The sequence below is a fragment of the Somniosus microcephalus genome, chromosome 15, assembly GCF_052327205.1.
Source record: "Somniosus microcephalus isolate GS21.2 chromosome 15, FLI_Smic_1.0, whole genome shotgun sequence".
NCBI lineage: Eukaryota > Metazoa > Chordata > Chondrichthyes > Squaliformes > Somniosidae > Somniosus > Somniosus microcephalus.
Genome location: NC_141001.1, coordinates 77,444,945 through 77,469,005, shown reverse-complemented (window position 1 = coordinate 77,469,005; position 24,061 = coordinate 77,444,945).

Here is a 24,061-nt window from a genome sequence, read left to right as displayed (position 1 = left end):
CTCGCTCGGGCTCTGTCTCTCCCGCTCGCTCGGGCTCTGTCTCTCCCTCAGCGGCTTCCAATCGCGCCTCCCAGCCCTCTCGCAGTCCGGTGCTTTCCTCCCCGGCTGCAGCTGAGTTCTCCACGATTTATTTATTTTTATATCTTCCCGCGCCTTACGATCCCGGTCGCAGCGCTTCGTGGCCTCGGTCGCTGCCCGGCCTTTTTCGCCGGTCGCGGTCTAGCTGTCTCACGACGCCGTTGCGTCTCCCAGCCCGCTTGTACCGCGGCTTCCGTGCTCCACGCTGCCCCAGTCTCGGCGCCTCTGGGCCCGACTTCTGTCCGGCTCCTTTCCCCCGACCGTGGTCGAGTTCACCGCCCTTATCCTCCGTTTATTTTTTTTTATTTTCCCTTTACTCACAGTCACCGTGGCCGACTTGCTTCTCGTGCTGATCGGCTCACTCACCACCGTGGCAGAAGGGACAATCAGTGCCTGTTGCTGATGGAAGGCTTCGTGTCTGAATTCTTCCTTCTTCCTTGCTCTGCAGACTCGAGTTTTCTCTCAGCAGAACGACGAGGGCGGGTGCCTCTTCTCGACGCTCGTTAACTGCTTCGGAAGTATTGTTGCCGCAGGGTAAGATCGAACTCGTCGCCACTGTAAAGTCTGTAGGTATTATGGCGAATTAATACACAGACTACAAGAGTAACTTTAACAGGACTTTACTATTCGAAGGTCAGGGCGAATCTGCCCAATAAATCCTGACACAGCACTTATATACCGGTGTGGTCACCGTCGGTATTACAGTATACAGCAGCCAAGATAAAGTAGTGCCACACCTAAAATAGTTCTCTTAAAGGTGAACGGTTACATACACTACAACTGTCCTAATTTTTCTTTTAATCCACACTTTCGTCTGGCCTTCAATATCTCTTAATGTCTCTTAATGTCTCTTTATCTCTCCTGCTTTCTATCCTATCACTGACCTCCCCTTTTGTTCTTTCATCCCCTCCCCCTTTTCCCAGCCCCCAATTTGCTTTAAAATCTATTCCATTTCCTGCTTTTTTCCAGTTCTGACGAAAGGTCTTCGACCTGAAACGTTAACTCTGTTTCTCTCTCCATGGATGCTGCCCTGGCCTGCTGAGTTTTTCCAGCATTTCCAATTGTAGCATACCTAGCTCCAGCTTGGAAATCATTGTAAGAGCACGCTGCCAGTGGCCCAGAACAAGGTAGCAGGGAGAAATTCATTATAGCCCCGGTGGAGGCGCTAACTTTTAAAAGTTGAAGAAATTAGCGTCAAAGTGCTAAATCAAGTGCTCCACTTCCTTCCTGGAGCGCAACAGGCAGCAGGCGGGGTGGTAGGTGAGCAGCGCTGCAGCAGCATTGGAAGGCTCCTTCCCTCTCTTAAAGGGAAGGGCCATCGCTGCAGGCTCTGCAAGGGAAAGCAACTTACCTGGTCCCTGACGGCAGCCGCGATCTGGCCCGATTAGCCCGATGCACTGCAGCAGAGTACTGGGCTGATCGAGCGCTGGGGAAAAAAAAGCAAAAAAAAGAGAACGAGCATTTCAGTATTTTTTTAACCTACCTCGGCCACCTCGCCTTTAAGTATCGCCCCTGAAGCATCTGGCCTCCCGATGAACGCCTTCTGCAGCTGCCAGTGTTTTTGCCCAGGTCCGGGGCGCTACCGGGATGATGCGCACAGCGATGATGTCACAATCTCTGGGCGAAGGAGATCGGGGCGCAATATCATACTGCTGCCGCAAACCTCCTGCCAAATTTAGCAGGAGTCCAATATTCTCGCTGTGCCCAGGCGATAAGTGGTTAGCGCACCATTATCGCTCCCTGGAGGCGCTAACGGGGGGTGTTAACTGTAATGTCCATGTGTAATTGAGACACAGACTGCAGAAGTTGGTTATAACAGGTGTTTACTGAATGGAGACAAAACTGGAACTACTATATAAAGTTACTACACAGGCTTATATACAGGGGTGGTCACTACTGGTACTGCAGTATACAGGGGCTGCAGAATATAGTTCCTTCTTCAAGGTACATACACTACAATTCCTCGCCTTTTAGCTAAACAGTACATAACATTCGATTAATAATTAAATAACATATTTACAATTACAGTTGCTATATACATTAGGTGAAGTTAATCAATTATAAATTCAGTCTTTGAGGAGGCTTCCTGATTCTGTCTGGATAACGCCTCTTTGGGGTATCAGGTTCTTCTGGCAAAGTTGATTCAGGATCAACGTCGTTGTTTGGTTCGTCTGCTTCCAATATCACCGATTCTGAGGTAGATGCAATTGGTACTTCGGTTTCATCACCAGGTGTATAGGATCGTGGTATAGATTTGACGTTTTCCAGTGACTCTAGAATCTGGTCAGCATGGCGTCTTACAATGCTCTCTCCAACATCCACGGTATACATTAGAGGTCCTTGCCGTGTGCAGATCGTTCCTGGCTGCCAATTCTCTGTGCGGTAGTCCCGGGACAAAACTGGTTGACCTATCTTGAAACTCCTGGTTGGCCTTTCATTCATATTCTGAAACTGTCTGTTCTCCACATCTCTTCTGATGTTTGGCTTAACCAAATCCAAGTGGCATCTTAGTCTTCGATTGAAGAACATCATGGCTGGAGTTTGGTTGGTAACCGCATGTGTCGCATTCCGGTAGGCAAACAAGAAGTTATCCACCTTGTGTTGTAGGGGTATGTCTTCATTACACATTGCCTTGATAGCCTTCTTGAATGTTTGAACGAACCTCTCAGCCAATCCATTGGTGGCTGGATGATATGGGGCGGATGTGTAATGCTTAACACCATTATTCTTTAAGAACCTCCGGAACTCTTCAGACACAAACTGTGGTCCATTGTCGGAGCAAATCTGTTCAGGCAGCCCATTTCTGGTGAATATGGTTCGTAAGACTGTGATAGTTTTTTCTGTGGTGGTTGAGGACATTTTTATTACCTCTGGCCACTTTGAATGTGCATCCACCGCAATTAAAAACATCGAGTCCATAAATGGACCAGCAAAATCAATGTGTACCCTTTGCCATGGAGATGAGGGCCACTCCCATGGATGTAGAGGGGTTTGTGATGGGGCGTTTTGGACCTTCTGGCATCCTGTACAGCTCTTGGTCATCTCTTCGATTTCTCTATCGATTCCCGGCCACCACACAAACGCTCTGGCTATGTTCTTCATTTTTACCCCTCCCAGATGACCCTCATGAAGCTCATTGAGCACTCTATCCTTCAATTTGGGTGGAATTACTACTCTGGATCCACACATCAAGGTTCCTCAGCACACTGACAGCTGTTCTCTTCTCGGTGAGAAAGCTGGCAACAGTGGTTTGCCATGTGCTGGCCATCCCTTCACCGTTAAATCATAGACCCTGGAGAGTGTCGGGTCATTTTGTGTTTCCTTTTCTATGTTTGCATTCGTCACAGGAAGACATTCGACTATGGTCGAGTGGAATATCTCCACAGGATCCACTGCAGGTGCTTCTTCCACCGTCGGCAACGGTAGGCGCGACAATCCATCAGCATTCCCATGCTGTTTAGTTCCTTTGTACTCGATGTCATATTGGTGTGCCCCTAGGAAAAGGGACCACCTCTGTAGCCGTTGTGCTGTCATTATCGGGATGCCCTTCTTAGGGTTGAAAATGGAGACAAGAGGTTGATGATCAGTTAGTAGAGTAAATTTCTGTCCATGCAGGTAGTGATTGAACTTCTTCACCCCCCACACCAGGCTGAGGGCCTCTCTGTCTATCTGGGCGTAGTTACGCTCGGCTGCAGTTAACGAGCGTGACGCAAAAGCTATCGGCCTCTCTGAACCATCAAGGGATTTATGTGACAGTACCACTCCAACGCCGTAGGGAGACGCATCACACGCCAGTCTTATCGGTAGTGATGGGTTGTAGTGAGCCAATACTTCTCTTGAAGTGATCAGGCCTTTACACTTCTGAAAGGCCCGCTTACATTCATCGCTCCATTTCCATGCTACTCCAGTTTGTAGCAGGGCGTTCAGTGAGTGCAGAATTGTGGACAAATTCGGCAAAAACTTATGGTAGTAATTCACCAATCCGAGGAATGACCTCAGTTGCGACACATTTTCAGGCGCTGGAGCCTTAACTACCGCTTCAATTTTGTCAGGGAACTTATGTAACCCCTCTTCATCAATCACGTGGCCACAATATGATATTTGTTTCTTAAAAAACTCGCACTTGGGGCGATTGGCGCGTAGCCCATGTTCTCTTAGTCCAGTGAGCACCTGCTCTAGGTTGGCAAGGTGTTCACTGTCATTTTCACCTGTCACTAGGATGTCGTCCAAGTAACACTGAGTCCCCGGAATCCCTTGCAGGACTTTTTCCATCGCTCTTTGCCATATAGCCGGAGCTGATGCTACTCCGAATACCAGTCGATTGTACTGGTAAAGACCTTTGTTAGTGTTTATCGTGAGATATTTCCAAGAGGATTCTTCAACCTCCATCTGCAAATATGCTTGCGCTAGGTCAATTTTTGTAAAACGTTTCCCTCCAGATAGTGAGGCGAAAATATCTTCTATCCTCGGAAGAGGATACTGTACTGTGTGAAGGACTGGGTTCACAGTCACCTTGAAGTCCCTACAGATGCAAACCTTCCTTGGCTCCTCAGACTTATTGTTTAACGTTTTCTTCATGACAGGAACGATGGGTGTCGCCCACTCGCTCCAGTCTACCTTAGATAACACGCCTGCATTCTCCAGATTCTCCAGCTCTGCCTCGACGGCTGGGCGAATTGCATACGGTACCGGTCTTGCTTTGAAAAACTTGGGAATTGCATTCTCTTCTATTTTTATCGAGGCAGTTACGCCTTTAAGAGTTCCCAGTCCTTGTTGAAATACCTCTTTAGCGTTAGCTAAGATTTTTGACAATCATCCAGGTGTGACGCGTCATCCTTTTTACCAGCCACAGTCAGTGCCTGAATGGAGTGCCAGTCTAAACTTATCTTTCTGATCCATTCACGTCCCAATAACGGTGGTCCACCATCTTGCAGTATGTACAGATACAATTTCTGTATTTCCTTGCCGTTGTATTTGATAGGCACCCTTATTTTCCCTCTGGGGTATACTTTCTGCCCCGTATATGTCTTCAAGACAATGGATGTGTCTTTCAAGGGTATGTGTGAGAATAGCCGCTCGTAGTCTCATCGATTCATGATGGTCAGGGCTGACCTGTATCCAATTCCATTTTGACTTGGGACCCTGCTATCGTGAGGGTGACCCAAATGGTTCGGTGATCCTCTTTTGCGATTACGTTGTGTAGTTTGAGACAGCTTAGTCTCTTGTTCCCAGATTCACTGTCACTCTTCTGGTCTTCAGAACTACTGTCCGTCATCTTTTGTACTTTCCTGTACTCTTCCTTAGTCGTCTTTTTGTTGTCGTTAGTCTTCTTCCCGGACCTGCAACCTCGTGCAATGTGTCCCATCTTTCCACATTGCCTGCATGTTTTGTCCTTGGACCAGCAGTCCTTCTGGTCATGGGTTGTTCTGCCGCAGCGATAACATTTTTCAAATCCCCGTGTCATTTCATGGGTGCCGTATTCCTATGGCTTTTGCTGTATTTCTGCAGCTCCCCTTGCTGCTGCTTCGCACGATACTGCCAAGCTGAAAGCCTTATCTAGCGTCAGCTCTTTCTCTGAGAGTAACCTCTTCTGGGTTCCTTCACTCAGGAGTCCACAGACAAATTTGTCCCGTAGGGTATCTGCCAGTCCTGCTCCGAACTTGCAGTGCTTTGATAGCTTGCATAGTTCCGTAAGGTAATCAGCATTGCTCTCATCTTTATGCTGATTTCTCTTGTGGAATTTAAATCTTTCTGCTATCAGCAGCGGTGTAGGATTTAGGTGTTCCTGTAGGATATCAACAATTTCGTTAAAACTCTTCTCCATCGGTTTGACTGGGGTGATCAGGTTCCGCAATAGGCCGTACGTTCTTGCGCCCATTAAGTTTAGTAGTACCGATGCCTTTTTCTCATCGGCTACTTCATTTGCCTTGCAATATACCTCGACTCTTTCCACATACATGGTCCAGTCTTCTATTGCATTATCAAAGGCAGTGATATTGCCAGTCTTCGGCATCTTGGAGATCTAAGATGGCACCTCCCGCACTTTGCCTTCTTCCCCGATTGAACAAAATGGCGCCTCCCGCGCTTTGCCTTCTTCCCCGCTGGATTAAGATGGCGCCTCCTGCGCTTTCTGCCTTTTTCCGCTGCTGCCAGCGCTGTTGCTGGTATTTTTATGTCTTGATGGCGATGCCCTATGGTCTTCGCGCGCTTCCCCCCGCGCTGCTGCCAACGCCGCTCTCCGCGGTCCCCGTGGCAAACTGCAGCTCCTCGCGGCTTTCTGCGCTTCTAATTTCTTTTTCTTTTATTTTATTTACTGTTCCCATCATCAGAGCAGACCCTATGGGACACTTCCCTCCCTCTTCTCAGGTCTGTATGCTGCCCGGATTCGTAGCACCGGCCTCGCCCTGTGTGCTCCACCCTCTCTCTCTCTCTCCTCTTCCCGACAACGCTGCTCAGCCCCGTTGAAAAGCCACCCGATCGAGCTCTAGCCTGCCGCAGCCCAGGAAGGATCAGTGTACTACCTGCCACCAGCCCGATTAGCTGGAACACCATAGACTGGATAACCAAGCCCAGCTCTCGACAGCCTCTCCTGCAAATCTTCGAATTCGATGAATCAGAGGGCGGTTGCCCACGGTCGACGCCCATTTCTTCTGTTTGTTTTTTTTTTCTTTTTGGATTTCTTCCTTCTGGCTTCGACCTCTAAAACCTTCGCTTCAGGGATGGATCCCTGTGAGGTGGTGCAGAACTGTAGGTAAGTTTGGATCTGTTCGTTGCCAATGTAATGTCCGTGTGTAATTGAGACACGGACTGCAGAAGTTGGTTATAACAGGTGTTTACTGAATGGAGACAAAACTGGAACTACTATACAAAGTTACTACACAGGCTTATATACAGGGGTGGTCACTACTGGTACTGCAGTATGCAGGGGCTGCAGAATATAGTTCCTTCTTCAAGGTACATACGCTACATTAACCAGTCGAATTTCTAGCCCCCACTGACCCCCCCCCGAGTCCAGCTCATCAATGTTTCAAAGCACCAGTACAGCTACCCATATCACTGAGAATACAATTAGTGAACCTGAGGAGGTCTTCTGTCACTGGTTTGCTCCATGTATAGCAAGTACAATAGCTGATACAGCAGTGATCGCCTTGATTGTCACTTGGTAGTGCTATGCCAATAGATGGCTGCAGGTGTCCTTGCCACAGTGGCAAACTGCAACCAGTTCCCTGTTGCTCTGAAGCCTGTGGAGGAAGTGGTCCTCAATCATTGGCATGTAAATGTGCTAAGGCCTGTAAGTATGATTGTTGGCATAATGGCAGGTGTGGCCATTGCGGCTCTCAAGTGTTTGCTGTTTTCCCTGGTACGCCTCTTTTCATCTTGCTCGACTTCAAACATGAAATTCTGTGTTTGGGGTGCATCAGGAACAACCCCCATCCTTAACTTTGCTTTCACTTAGACAATTGCTATAGGATTGTGCAGCTTTATCCTAGATGTCCTGTGACTCCCTAAGTCCCTGTGAAAATTAGGATTGGAAGAATTCCTTTTATTTGTCTGTTCCTGTCCTGCTAAAGTCCTGTAAATGCTTCAGTTACAGTCCACTTGCCAATGACTTAGGGTCAGTAATAGACCATTTTTTCAGGACGTCGAGAAACAAACTTATTGTAATCAGTAAATAAATATTTTCCTCCCCCACATTATTCCAAATGTAAGTATTGATGTAAGAAAACTACTAAGCACTTGGTTTGAGTATAAAACAAGGCTTTAATCAACTGTTTCACAACCATGAGATTTCTAGTTACATCACTAGTTCCTGGTTACAAAAATGTCCTGAGCAAGCTGGACCCACGCCCGTGTATTTATACTCCTTGGACGTCACCACTAGCTGGCCACCCAGTGTTATCTCATGAGTCATTTCTACATGAATGGTAAGATTCTTGACAAGTATTATTATAAAAATGTCATGAGTATTTAAAAACTCTGTAATAAGAACACTATACAGTACTAGGAATTATGTGAACATTGAAGCCACAATCTCACTGTGTGGTTCCTTTCAACTGGTGACAAAAGTGAACAGTTTCTGCAACAGGACATGACTGGGCCTCAAAGTCCTGCCACAGTACAGCAGTGGTGGTGATCTCTGCGATACTGGCAAAACTTTGGAATTTCCCATTCCCATTCAATCTTCTGCTCCTTCAGCTCTGCCCAGAAAATCAGAAAGGAAGTGCAATAGATCCCAGGCACTGTCTCTGTCACAGAGACCAGGAACATCCCAGGCTTGCTTCCCAGTCTCTACTGGGTTAGGTGATCTCATTTGGAGAAGTAATTGGCTGCAGTGCCCTTAGATTAAGGAAGAGAAAGTCAGACAGAAGTCCCACTCTTGAGGGTTAATCTGGGATTTTGGATGATAGTGTAAAGGTGCCATTTCGGCTTGGCCACCTGCTTAATACCCTCCCAATTTTTGTTTCCATTGGCTTCAACCAACACCTCCAGAGCAGCACTGGAAAACCCGGGAACTTTTCCTTCATTACTTTTGCCTGTCATTTTGACTGTTCAATTGGAATTCAGTTGAATTCAGGCAAAATTCATAACCCCTTCAAGAGGTGCAGACTGTTTTTAAATGGCGTCAGTGGCGTACAATGTCTCCCCACCCACCCAATTGGCAAACTGTTGAGCACCACGCGTCACACTAGAAGCTCAGCAATTTGAATCAAATGAGGCACAGCGACCAATATGGTTCACATAAGTGAGTAAGCGCACAGAGCAATCACTTTGATAATTTCTTGACCAACTACGGGGGCGATTTTCCCACTGGAAGTGAGATGGAGGCGGGTTTTGGTTTGGGTGGGTTTGAAAACCGCCTCCACTGATAGGTTTCAAAATATTGCAATTTTCCCCTGATTGGCCAGTTGATTTCAGAGATGCCCTTGGTCAATTAGTGTTTTGGGACTGAAACTCACCTCTGCTGACATCACTTTTCCAGCCTGATTTTATGGCTTCTTGCTGCCTTGGCTCATTCCACAGGATTTCTGCCTATGCTGCACCACCTCCAACATATTCTGAGAAACCACTATGTTCAATTCCAAGGCAAGGGCCTCCGCGAGGTTCTTGGATGAGGCGCTGTAAATATTGTTTGAGGGGGTGACAGCTAGCAGGGAGGTGCTCTTCCACTCATCTGGGTGGAAGAGGCCTCCCAAAGAAACAAAGGCTGTGTGGGTCCAGTTGGCAAGGGATATAACCTCCAGATCTGTGTGCAGATTCGGAGAATGTTTCTGTGTATTGATGAAATACCTTCCCTGTTGGAAAGCATTAAAAGGAGTTGATACCAAAATGTTGGCGTTAAGGCATCTGTTCTTTCACTTTAGGCATCTCCACATTGCGGGCTCCGCCACACTTGCGTAGTCAGGTTGGTGGCCTGAGTGAAAGGAGGCCAGAGAGTCATGTCCACTGTCAATGATGCCTTAGGATGGAGCCAAGGACACGTGCCAACTTGGGAAACCTATGCAAATCTGGCCAGGATAATTTCATTCCTTGCATCCCGGGCAGCCATGTGCTCACGTGCTGCCGCTGCTGCTGGTCCATAGACCGGCGCTCTGACCTCCTCTTCCTCCTCCTCCAGATCCTCCTCCTCCTCCTCAGCCTTCTCCTTCTCCTCATCTGAGGAAGGCTGGAATTGAGCCACTTGCTCCTCAGGAAGCTGCAAGCCACGACGCTGTGTGATGTTGTGCAGTGCACAGCAGACCACGACCATTCTGGAGACCCTGTATGGTGTATACTGCAGGGCTCCACCTGATTGGTCAAGACAACGGAATCACATCTTCAACAACCCACTGGTTTGTTCGATGATGGAACTGGTCGAAGTGTGGCTGGTGTTGTAGTGCTCTTCAGCCTCGTTAGCTGGCCTCCTGATCGACGTCATTAGCCACTTCTTCAGGGGGTAGCCTTTGTCACCAAAGAGCCATCTGTTAAGTTGGTTTGGCGGATTGAAAAGTGGAGGAACACCAGAGTGCTGCAGGATGAAAGCGTCATGGCAACTACCACAGAACTTGGCGCAAACATGCAAGAACTCTTCTTGTGGTTACACACCAGCTGTACGTTGAGGGAGTGGAAGCCCTTTTGGTTGACAAAGATTGGGTTGTGATGGGGTACCCTAATGGCCACATGTGTGCAGTCTATGACGTCCTGCACCATTGGCATGCCTGCCATATTTGCAAAGCCAACCGAATGGGCGGTTATACTTGCTTAATCCCTTGGGACCTGGAAGTAATTGTGGGCCTTAGCAAAAAGGACATCGGTAACCTGTGTGATGCAACTGTGAGCGGTCGGTTGGGAGATGCCACTGATGTCTGCTGATGATCCTTAGAAGGAGCCTGAGGCAAAGAAGTTGAGTGCGGTGGTGACTTTGAGAGCCACTAGTAAAGGGTGTCCACCCGTTCCTCTGGACACCAGGTCATTCTGCAGCAGTCCGCAGATTTCTCAGACAACCTCTCGCAAAAGTCTCAGCCTCCTTTGGCACTGCTGCTCTGTCATGTTGAGGTAGCTCATCCTCTGTCTGTAAACCCTCTGTTGGGGGTATCTCCTGTGGCGAGGTGCCTCGATGCGCTGGCGCCTTCTGCCCTGTGCAGTATCAGGTGGCTGAGCAGGAGGTTGGGGCTCCTACTGATGTTGCTGCTGAGCTGCCTGGTTCTGCTGCTGTTGTGGATGTTCCTCATCCGAAACTGCGGTCCATGGAGAAAAAAATGAATGGTTCCCATACTGCTTGCAGATGCCTCTGTTGGGGAAGCACTCATTGCAAGCGGGGAGAGGGTCTTCCAAGGAGGTCCCACAATTGATAAGATTCAAGCTGCAGCACCTCCAACTTTAGAAGGCCTTCTAAAAGTGCTCAAAGTCCTTTTAAAGTAAAGTTCTGGCACCTGCAACTAATCCCTGATGAAATAAACGATTTATTGTTGGACCTGCAGCTGTGAGGAGACCACCCACTAGTCAACCCGCCAGGTTTAGCTGGCGTGGTTTAGGAGTGTCGTGGAACATGCCAAAATGCTCTAAAAATCATGAGGGCCTCTCAAAATAGGCTTGGAGAGAGGCCCTTAACGAGCATTTAATCCTCTTAACAAGCGCTATGGCCAGCTGGATGCGGGACCGTTTCCCGCCCTCCAAAACCGGCACCGGCAAAATCCAGTGGAGGCGGGTTCCGAACCCACCCTCATTGTTTCTGGTTTTCCTGCCTTTCTCGCCTCCAAACTCGCCTCCTCGGATGTCAGAAAATCGCTCCTACGGGCCCTAATCAAGTTCAACCCTATATGCACATAGTTAGCAAAGCATCTAGAGCTCATACAACCTCATCCTTATGAGCTGGCATAGCTGAACTAGTTGCTTTGTCTTTCTTGGGAAGATGGTGTTGGCTTTATGAGACATTCGAGTGATGAAACTCCATCTGTAGAACTGCTATCCATTCCTACTGGATCTCCTGCTCCTGGGTAAATTCACCTTCAACGCTGGTTGCTCTATCTGGACTAGCTGTCTTAAGTCCTACCTTCCTTGATCTCAGGATAACGTGTATATCTAAGTGACATGCATATATCTGCCTGAATGTCGTTGCTTTGGGTGTACAATCTTAACTTCTGTAGCCTTTCTTCTCTCTGTCGGAGATGCTAAAAAAAGAACTTTCTACTATATAGGCTACTACAAGAATTTCTAAAGGAACTTTAAACTAAGAACTAAAAAAGGAACACTGAAGATTCAGAACTGAAACTGAACTTTAGTGTCAAAAATACTATCATATATGTCCTTCATTTCCTAAAAAACCTCTTCTTAATTCTATTGATCAAACTGAATGGCACATGCATTAGAAGAGTTCTGGTGTCAATCACCTCACACAGCCCTGTACGTACAATGATGACCTCCAAATCAGTGAAGGACCTTGACTTTCTAGTTTATTTATTTACTAACAAAGGGTCTCACACAGGTCCATACAAGGCAGGACATATATATGTCTCCCTTAATGAGCCACCTTCTGGTTTGTGGTCTTGATGGCATGTCTTCTGTCACTGATAAGGAATGTTTTATTTGTGTAAGCCTTCAATTAAGGCAATTTTTAGGGCACTTCTCCTACACTCTGTAATGATTAGTTTTACTGATGCTGCAATACATCTCTCTACAGGAAACTAATTCACGCTTCTGTAAACATGAAACAGTAATTCAGTAACAATATACTAAAAAAAATGGTAAAACTCGTGGTACAAAACAGAACACAGTGAAAATATATTACTTTGTGTCACAAGGTTTTTTTAACATCATTTATAAGGGAATGTTACATTAAATGAGTGCAACCAATGGAGGGACACCTGGCCTTAGTCTGTAAGCCGCATTCTCTAGTGTAACCACCTCTGCCTCCCTTATTCCAGTGGCATCACAGATCTATGAAAATGTGGGTCTATGCTTCTGCCATTGGGAGAAGGAAGCTGAACCCCCTCCTCAAGAACCAGAGACCGTTCCTTTGGTCTCCAGAAGTGGCCTCCTGCCGCCATGCTGCAGAAGTTGGGATGGTTTGCCATCGGGCCCAGCCTCCGCCTACATAGCTGCTATCCACCCCCTCCACCACGTTAAAATTGGGCCTACTGTTCATCTGAAACCAAAATCCTATTACTCTTGCCACTACCACACCAGCCCCTCAATAAAACAGTGTAATGTGACAGAGATAAGGTGTGTCTGGATAGAGAGACAGACAGCGGCTGGCATGCTTAGAATTTGTATTTTGAATTTCATCATCCTAGATTGTTGGCAGGTGGTGCAAAGAATTAATAAATCTTTCCAAACATCTCTTTTGGTGCATATGTGAAAAGGCAGGAAGTACAGACTAAATGGCTTATAGCATTGTCATGTCAGCCTGTTATCTGTTGATGGCGTGACCTGAAGCATGAAGAGTATCAGAGATAGCAGATTCGTGCCCATGGTGCACTTCACCCATCTGGAGAAAATGACTGCCAGGCTAAAGAAAGAAACTCAGCTAATCAAAATTAGACAAAGAATCAAATATTCTCTGACACTTTCCTTCACGTTCAGTTTTGTCCCACTCTCTAAAGCTACTGCAAACATCAGCAGACTGGCACAACCAGCATTTCAGAGATCACCACTGTTTCGAATCCCAGGGCCACTGCAATTTCTTTCCCAATGACATGACTGACAATTTCAAGGACATCTGTGACTGTGACCCATGGTTATTGACTACTACACTCCTGTGCAAGAGCTGATTTTTTTTCCCTTTGGTACTGCTGGAGCCATTTATGTGGCTAATGTAAACAACAACCTTTGGTGATGCAAGGCACAGACTGGCATTTTTCTCTGGTGGGCTGAGTAGATTTTGCAGTGTTAGACTGCACACATCTTCCTCAGCCCGAGAGGAAGATCCATTAGTCAGAAAATTAAAGTCGCAGTAACAAGTTGTAAATAATTATATACGTACAAAGTCGCACATGTACGGGTGTTTTTATATTGCAATTGATGCTCTGGAATCTATTCTGCAACATAAGCAGAGCAGATTCTGAGCACCAAGAATTTATAGATTTAGAACTCCTTCAATTTGAAGTGGTTCCTTACAACACAAATTGGCTATAAAACTACCATAAGCCAAACCAGGAGCGTGCCTGTAAAATCAATTCTATGCGGAATGCTTAGTTGGATTTTCTGATGTATTAGGGAACAATCAGCCTGATGCTCAGGCATAAGCTTATTGTGGTATAAATGCTGAGCAAATGGGATATACTGTTTGAGACTGAGCCAGTGTTTTATTTGTTGAATATGAGTGAGGCAGGTACGGGGATCCAGGAGGTAGTGTTGGAGGAGCCGCAGCCCTTGCTCTTGTCCAACAGGTTTGAGGTTCTTACTCCCTGTGAGGACAGGAACAGGGACTGCAGGGAGGATGAGCAACCTGGCCACAGCACCGTGGAACGAGGGGCCATTCAAGTGGGGGGAGTAAAAAGAAATGTTGTAGTGGTAGGGGATAGTATCATTAGGGGGATAGATAGAGTTCTTTGCAGCCGAGAGCGAAAGTCCCGAAGGCTGTGTTGCCTGCCCGGTGCCAGGGTTAAGGACATCTCCTCTGGGCTTGTAGGGGGTTTTGGTTTGGGGTTTGCATCTGGTCAGTCAGTCATGTGCCTGAGCTGCCCCAGCCCCGTGCGGTTCGAATCACTTCCCCCTTTTATTCTGAGCACCGGACTTATTTGCGAGTAACGATATAGACAAACGAGACCAGTGGTTCGGTGCAAAGAAAACCAATGTTTATTAAAATAGAGAAACAATTACGATACAGAGAAAATCACTATGGATGCAACACAATTACACTTAGCGGGGGAGGAGAAACGGACACATCGAGCGAAAATGACTAAAATGACACTTTAGCAATTCCCCTTAACACCTATCTAGGTTGTCTTGTAATGGGCCAGAAAGTTGATGCTCACCAGTCTAGGATGTTGAAACACCTGCTCCGTGCCCTGTTGCCTGCCGATGTTTTAGGTTTTTCACCGCCCCAAAGCAGAGATACCCCAGTAATTCAAACGTAACTGCGGGTATCCTACTTCCCTGGATGGGCTCTTCGGCGACGATCCTCTCACTGGGTTGATGATACGGCAGGGCACTGGAGGCGAGGCGAGAGAGAGAGAGAGAGATGGCTTCCCGAGGGACTAGTTATAACCCTCCTGGTAGCCCTTATCTCCCGCCAGATCAGCTTATTTCTTTGTCTGACCTGGACATGTTGAAGCTTATACAAAGGAAACCGATCTGGGCCCATCGACCTAGATGGCCGGTTAATCGGTTTAAAACATCTCATAAGTGTTCCCCTTTGTCCAACTGGTTTCGTGATGGGGCCATTCCAGTTTGAATGCCCCGTTGATCGTTTGCAAACAGTGTTGATGTCCTCTAACGAAGGTCTGAATACAGCCATTACATATTGATTGTCTGTGCAAACGACCTTGATGGGTTTTAATCAGAGGCCCGAATGCCACTGGGTTTGCTTCTCATGCATAAATGCAGAAGGTCTGTCTACATTCTAATTTCTGGAAAGTTCCTTTTTTTTGTCAGTCCAAACTGAAACTTACAGGCCTTGGCCATGAGGTTGACCACAGCCATCTTGTTGAGCCCTGGAGCCCTGGATTTTAAACTCAGTCCAGCCTGGGTTTCTTCAATAAGCCAAAAGTAAATCTTTGGGGGAGACATGAAATTTGCGAATCCTTTCAGGCTGGAGAGAAACTTGGAGTGGGAGGGGGAGGATCCAGTTGTCGTGGTCCATGTTGGTACCAATGACATAGATAGGACAAGGAAAGAGGTTCTGCTGAGGGAGTATGAGCAGCTAGGGGCCAAATTAAAAAGCAGGACCACAAGGGTAATAATCTCTGGATTACTACCTGAGCCATGAGCAAATTTGGCTAGGGTAAATAAAATCAGAGAGTTAAATGAGTGGCTCAAAGACTGGTGTGGGAGAAATGGGTTTTGCTTCTTGGGACACTGGCACCAGTACTGGGACGGAAGAGAGCTGTTCTGTTGGGACGGACTTCACTTGGGACTAGAATCCTGGTGAATTGAATAACTAGGGCTGTAGAGAGGGCTTTAAACTAGTTAGTGGGGGGGAGGTTTAAAGAGAGCGAAAAATAAAAATGTCAGCGGAGAAGGCAATAGAGCAAGGTAGCAGTGGGGGAATTAAAACCCAGAGCATGTCAGGAAGGGACAGAATGTATATAAAGATATAGGTAGAGTAGTAAAGGGGGTAAAAGCAGGAATAAATTGTCACAAAACATATTTAAAAGTTCTTTATCTGAATGCACGCAGCATTCGTAACAAAATAGACGAGTTGACGGTACAAATAGCTACACATGAGTAGGATCTGGTGGCCATTACTGAAACATGTCTGTAAGGTGTCCATGACTGGGAACTAAACATCCAGGGGTATTTGACAATTAGGAAGGACAGACAGGAAGGAAAGGGAAGTGGGTGGCTATGTTAATAAAGGATAGAATCACTGCAATAGTGAGAAATCATATTGGGTCAAAGGATCAGGATAGTGAAACAGTTTGGGTGGAGATAAGGAATAATAAGGGGAAAAGGTCACTAGTGGGCGTAGTCTATAGGCCTCCTAACAGTTGCAACTCTGTTGGTCAGAGTATAAATCAGGAAATAGTTGGGGCTTGTAATAAGGGAACAGCTATAATCATGGGGGATTTTAACTTTCATATTGATTGGACAAATCAAATTGGGCAGGGCAGTCTTGAGGAAGAGTTCATAGAGTGCATTAGGGACGGGTTCCTTGAGCAGTATGTAAGTGAACCAACCAGGGGGCAGGCAATCTTAGATCTGGTCCTGTGTAATGAGACAGGATTAATAAAAAATGTCCTAGTAAAGGATCCCTTTGGAATGAGTGCCCATAACATGGTCGAATTCCAAATTCAGTTGGAGGGTGAGAGAGTTGGATCTCAAACCAGCGTACGAAGCTTAAATAAAGGAGACTATGAAGGTATGAGAGCAGAGTTGACTAAAGTGGACTGGGAAAATAGATTAAAGTGTAAGACATTACATGAGCAGTGGTATACATTCAAGGAGATATTTTACAACTTTCAAGAAAAATATATTCCAGTGAGGAAAAAGGGGCATAAAAGAAAAGACAGCCATCCATGGCTAATAAAGTAATAAAGGATAGTATCCGACTGAAAACAAGGGCATATAAAGTAGCCAAATCTAGTGGGAGGATAGAAGATTGGGAAGCATTTGAAAGCCAGAAAAGAATAACTAAAAGATTGATTAAGAAAGGGAAGATAGATTATGAAAGTAAACTAGCAAAAAATATAAAAACAGATAGCAAGAGTTTCTACAGTTATATAAAAAGAAAAAGGGTGGCTAAAGTGAATGTTGGTCCCTTAGAGGACGAGACCGGGAAATTAGTGGTGGGGAACATGGAGATTGCAGAAACGCTGAACAAATATTTTGTATCAGTCTTTACAGTAGAGGACACTAAAAATATTCCAACACTGGATAAACAGGGGGTTATAGGGGGGGGAGGAGCTAAACAAGATTAAAATCACTAAGGAGCTGGTACTCAGTAAGATAATGGGACTAAAGGCAGTTAAATCCCCTGGACCTGATGGCTTACATCCTAGGGTCTTGAGAGAAGCAGCAGTAGGGATTGTGGATGCATTGGTGGTAATTTTCCAAAACTCCCTGGATTCAGGAAAGGTCCCAGCAGATTGGAAAACTGCTACTGTAATGCCCTTATTTAAAAAGGGAGGCAGACTAAAGGGTGGAAACTATAGACCAGTTAGCCTAACATCTGTGGTTGGTAAAATGTTGGAGTACATTATTAAGGAAGCAGTAACAGGACATTTGGATAAGCATAATTTAATCGGACAGAGTCAGCATGGTTTTATGAAGGGGAAGTCATGTTTGACAAATTTGCTCGAATTCTTTGAGGACGTAACAAACAGGGTGGATAAAGGGGAACTAGTGGATGTAGTATATTTGGACTTCCAAAAGGCATTTGACAAGGTGCCACACAAAAGATTACTGCACAAGATAAAAAATCACGGGATTGGGGGCAATATACTGGCATGGGTGGAAGATTGGCTATCTAACAGAAAACAGAGAGTTGGGATAATTGGTTCATTCTCGGGATGGCAATCAGTAACTAGTGGTGTTCCTCAGGGGTCAGTGCTGGGACCCCAACTCTTTACAATCTATATTAACAATTTGGAGGAAGGGACCGAGTGCAACGTATCCAAGTTTGCCGACGATACAAAAATGGGAGGGAAAGCAGTGAGTGAGGAGGACATAAAAAACCTGCAAAAGGACATAGACAGGCTAAGTGAGTGGGCAAAAATTTGTCAGATGGAATATAATGTTGGAAAGTGTGAGGTTATGCACTTTGGCAGAAAAAAATCAAAGAGCAAGTTATTATCTAAATGGAGAGAAACTGCAAAGTGTTACAGTACAAAGGGATCTGGGGGTCCTGGTGCATGAAACACAGAAGGTTGGTATGCAGGTAGAGCAGGTGATCAGGAAGGCCAATGGAATCTTGGCTTTTATTGCAAGGGGGATGGAGTATAAAAGCAGGGAAGTCTTGCTGCAGTTATACAGGGTACTGGTGAGGCCACACCTGGAATATTACGTACAACTTTGGTTTCCATATTTAAGAAAAGATATACTTGCTCTCGAGGCAGTTCAGAGAAGGTTCACTCGGTTGATTCCGGAGATGAGGGGGTTGACTTATGAGGAAAGGTTGAGTAGTTTGGGCCTCTACTCATTGGAATTCAGAAGAATGAGAGGCGATCTTATCAAAACATATAAGATTGTGAGGGGACTTGATCGGGTGGATGCGGTGAGGATGTTTCCACTGATGGGTGAGACTAGAACTAAGGGGCATAATCTTAGAATAAGGGGCTGCCCTTTCAAAACTGAGATGAGGAGAAACTTCTTCACTCAGAGGGTAGTAACCTATGGAATTTGCTACCTCAGAGAGCTGTGGAAGCTGCGACATTAAATAAATTTAAAACGGAGTTAGACAGTTTCCTAGCTGATAAGGGAATAAGGGGTTACGGGGAGAGGGCAGGGAAGTGGACGTGAGTCTAAGTTCGGATCAACCATGATCCTATTGAATGGCGGAGCAGGCCCGAGGGGCCGTATGTCCTACTCCTGCTTCTTATGTTCTTATGTTATGTTTGGCTTCTGTCTCCAGCTGTCCTTTTGTTCTTGTCATCTTAATACAAGCAATGTACGGCAGTTAACTATTTTGCATATGTTTAAATATTTTTTGATCATTTATTACTTGACTGAACAGTCTTTGTAGGCGAGACAATAATGATAGTGCTTCTGCCTCACATGGATGCTCACACTGAAAGCCTTGGGTGGCAAAATGCAGGCAGCTGTGAAGGCCAGCTTTGACTCAATAGGGGCAAGACCGTAGACCACCCTACAGAAGGGATTGTAGCAGTTCCTCATTCCCTGCTCCAGCAGATCAGTTCACCTTGTGAGGACATACCCTCGGTGAAGGTTGAGGTACTGTGCAAGGTTTGGAGGTTGGTAGCAGTCCTGTGTGAACATCAAGCCCAACATAATTGGAACACTTGGATGTAGGGAGCAACAACATCACAGGAAACTCCTGGGACTGACGCTGGCTGGGGTTCACTGCTACTGATAAAGGATCTTCTACATTCCCAATAGAAAATAAGACACATCTCATACACTTCCAGGGATCACAGCATGTAGATAAGGTGGGGTTTTTATGCCTAAAAACGGGCAAGTAGCGAGATGAAAATCACGTGAAGAGCAGAACCACAGGCGTACCTCCTAGCCGCTCACCTGATCTATGAGCACATCGATAACTGAATCAGAGAATCTAGAACCACTGGATGAAGTCATGCTGCCTGCTGTTTCGCAAAATCGCTTTCCACTAACCACCATTGAAAGGTGCACCTCCTCTTTAAGGGGCTGCAGGCTGCCTTTAAGCTGCAGCTGCCCTTCCCAATTGGCAAGCTGCGTACAGGGAGTGCAATTAAGACTGGCAGCTCACCAGTTACATGCTAATGAGGTTTGACCATGAAAATGTCTTGGGTCTCTCACGACCTGCAGCAGGTGGGCAGGGCAGATGCCCCGCCCAATGCCCACCCAATTTATATGAAAATCGACTCTGGCAGATTAGCACTCGAAGATTTGAGAAGGAGAGCTTGGGCTAGAAGAACACAGTACTGCACATGTAAATCATAGTAATTTCACCTTGGGGTAGTTATTTGAATTCCAATCTAATCCAAACCAGCCAATTACCACCTCATCAGTCTACTCTCAATGACCAGCAAAGTAATGGAAGGTGTCATCGACAGTGTTATCAAGTGGCACTTACACACCAATAACCTGCTCACTGATGCTCAGTTTGAGTTCCACCAGGACCACTCAGCTCCAGACCTCATTACAGCCTTGGTCCAAACATGGACAAAAGAGCTGAATTCTAGAGGTGAGATGAGAGTGACTGCCCTTGATATCAAGGCAGCATTTGACCTAGTGTGGCATTAAGGAGCTCTAGTAAAATTGAATTAAATGGGAATCAGGGTAGAAACTCTCCATTGTCTGGAGTCATAGCTAGCACAAAGGAAGATGGTTGTGGTTGTTGGAGGCCAATCATCTCAGCCCCAGGACATCGCTGCAGGAGTTCCTCAGGGCAGTGTTCTAGGTCCAACCATCTTCAGCTGCTTCATCAATGACTTTCCCTCCATCATAAGGTCAGAAGTGGGGATGTTCACTGATGATTGCAGTGTTCTGTTCCATTTGCAACTCTTCAGATAAAGAAGGAGTCCCTGCCCACATGCAGCAAGACCAGGACAACATTCAGGCTTGGGCTGTTAAGTGGAAAGTAACATTTGCGCCACACAAGTGCCAGTTAGCGAGTCTAGCCACCATCCCATGACATTCAATGACATTACCATCACCAGATCCCCCACCATCAACATCCTGGGGGATACCATTGACCAGAAACATAACTGGACCAGCCACATAAATACTGTGGTTACAAGGTCAAAGGCTAGGTATTCTCTGATGAGTGACTCACCTCCTCACTCCCCAAAGCCTTTCCACCATCTACAAGGCACAAGTCAGGAGTGTGATGGAATACTCTCCACTTGCCTGAATGAGTGCAGCTCCAAACAACACTCAAGAAGCTTGACACAATCCAGGACAAAGCAACCTGCTTGATTGGCACCCTATCCACCACCTTAAACATTCACTCCCTCCACCACCAGCACACCGTGTCTGCAGTGTGTACCATCTACAAGATGTACTGTAGCAACTCGCCAAGGTTTCTTCAACAGCACCTCCCAAACCCACGACCTCTACCACCTAGGGCAGCAGGCACAAATGGAACACCACCACCCCCAAGTTCCCCTCCAAGTCACACACCATCCTGACTTGGAACTATATCGCTGTTCCTTCATCGCTGCTGAGTCAAAATCCTGGAACTCCCTCCCTAACAGTCTTGTGGGAGTACCTTCACCACACGGACTGCAGCAGTTCTAGAAGGCGGCTCACCACCACCCTCTCAAGGGCAATAAATGCTGGCCTTGCCAGCGACGCCCACATCCCATGAATGAATAAAAAAAGAAAAATGTACTTTACACAAGTACCAGGCAACTTTGTCCACCACCCCAGGGATACTTAATGGGAAATTTTAACTCCCTCCCCCAGCGGAAAAGGAATTAAAATCTAAGCGGTGGACTTACTGGTCTATTTTAACACATCTATTTTCTCGGCAGTATAGATGCCAGGCTGACTTAGGCAGGTGGCCTCATATAAAAATGAGGCTCTATGATGTCATTAGGAGCTCTACGCAAGGTTTACTGAGTGCAGCATACGCTGTACACGCTCTGCTCAGTAAAACCTAGTGGACACCCAGCAGAGGCCCTGACCGGTAAGTTTGAAATTTATCTCTGTGAGGCCAGGAGGAACAGGAGTGCTTCTCCAGGCTCACAAAGCAGGTTTTGGTCACACTTGTCTCCCGCTCCTCCCCTTCTGACCCTTGAAACCCTCCTGTTCTCCCCCCCCCCTGGGATGTACCTGCCAGCCAGCCTGGTGGCCACTGGGCCACCCAATCTTCACAGGCCCAAAGCTGGTTTTGGGTGGGCAGCTGTCCAATGGAATGTTCATAAGGCCATTAACATGGACTGGCCCTCCCACTGCAGCTCTGGCTTTCTACCCCCCTTAAAATCCCCCCTTTTAGTGTGTGCAGTTGTGAGTCTTCTATAAAGCCATTGCTCCTACTCTGCCTTCAGTCTTCTGCAGTGAGACAAGATAGGACATATTGCAGCTATAGTGCTCGCCAGCATATTTACTTTACCCAGAAACATAAACACTCCGACTCATGTGAACACCAGCAGAGAATTTATTGTACCAATTGGAAAACATTACCAATCAACATTAGGACCCATTAACAAACCCTTAATTGCCATTATTAAGCACTCGGTGATAAGATAATGGCAGAGCATTAGTGTGAATAAATTCTGTTACAACAGGGTGGAAAACTATGATTAGTAACACAAGCAGCAGCTGACATTGCCATCACTTTTTCCCTGGTTTTCTGACCCTTTTAACATCAATTTGCTTGGGTGTTAGTAGTGCAAACCCTTAGAGCAGTTAAATTGTTCTTTGCAATAGAGTAATGTTGACTTGCAATAAACTTAGTTTGGCCTGGAAGCAACCACTTTTTAGTATTCTGTTTATGCCCTTAACATAGCATAATACAGACTACAGGTCATCCCCTTCTTTATCCCAATGTTAGTTAACATCATTAAAATGACAAAAGTTCTAGTCATTATTAATTTTAACTGGGCCCCATTCACCCTCCAAAAAATGCTTCCTTCATTGTTCATGCAGGTCAGGGAAGCTATCCTTCCTGGATTAGCTGACCTCGTCTTGCTGGAAAAGGCAAATGAGCTTGCCGCAGGATTTGGAGCTGACCCCGTTCCTGCATTGTGGATCCACCGCTTCAAAATCTGCCATGCAATCCAGACTAAGTCCACACATGGGGAGGCAAACGGTATTCCCACAGAAAGTGCCAATAACTGTGGGGCCTGATAAAATTCTTGACATTTTATCTGATTATAAGCCCAAAGCATCTTTAAGGATGATAAAACTAGCCTTTTGACTGGCTGACCCAAGCAGAATTCTAGCTTTCATCAACAGAAAATGCATAGTTGGGGGAAAAAAATGCTAAACGGATGATTTGCCATTGTGGTTTGTGCGAGGATCACTGGGGAAGAAAGGAAACAGCTGGCCATTGAGAATTCTAAAGCCCCTCGATGCTTTTGTGGAGTTCGTGGAGTTGTGACCTATAGAAAGAGCAAGAAGGCATGCATGACTGGGGCTGTTTTTTGAGGGGGGACTATCTCTTTGACCAAAACATGGTATTGCAAGTCATAAAAGTCGCCTTGATAGTGGGACTCATGTGAAGTGTGTGCACCTCAATGAGATACAAGTAATGGGGTTGAAATTGGTCTTGGGCACATGGCCCAGTGGAAAACAAAATCGGGCAATATGTAAAACGTAGAACCGATTCACTATCGCCCATTTTGCACTACCACCCAAGATTAATTTCACCCCAAATGTTTTTCTTCCAGACATGGCATCTGTGATTCAGCCAATTGCTGGTGCAGTTTATACTAAAACAAAATGCAATAAAAGAAATGGCTGGTATGAAAGTGATTGCCACGCATGATGCTGACATGTTTTTGTTGGATAATTCTGCAGGTAATCCAGATGATCCATTCATCACGGGGGCAGCAGAAAGCAGAATCTATTACCAACTACTTTTGGCACTCTAAATTCATCTCGCTAGCAGAGGAAGCATCTGCATCTGATGCACTATAGGATTCTGCACAGGCACTGATGACCAACTGTGAGCCAGCGGATCTCTTTCAGAATCTGTGGTTTGTGTGGCAATTGCCAGCAGATATGGGTTTTGAATCCATTTTTGATGTTCTTAATAACAACAACAGCAACCTATATTTGCATAGTGCCTTTAATGTAGAAACACATCTCTAGGCACTTCACAGAAGCATGATCAGACCAAAAAATGAATGCAAAGCCAAACAAGGTCATATTAGATTTCATTCTTGGTCAAAGAGGTGGGTTTTAAAGAAGATCTTAATGGAAGAGGGGAAGGTGGAAAGGTTTAGGGAGGGAATTTGAGAGCATAAGGCCTTTATAGCTAAATTCATGACCACAAATGGGACGAAGGGCGTTGGGGATGGAAAAATGCCAGAGGCGGAGCAAAACAGAATTCTCAGAGAGTTGTAGGGTTCGAGAGGGATACAGAGATAAGGAGATGCACGGTCATGAAGGGATTTAAAAATGAGTATGAGAATTATAAATTGGAGGTGTTGGGGGACTGGGAGCCAATGTATGTTAGGGAGCACAGGGGTGATGGGTGACCAGGACTTTTTGCAGGATGGGATATAGACAGCAGAGT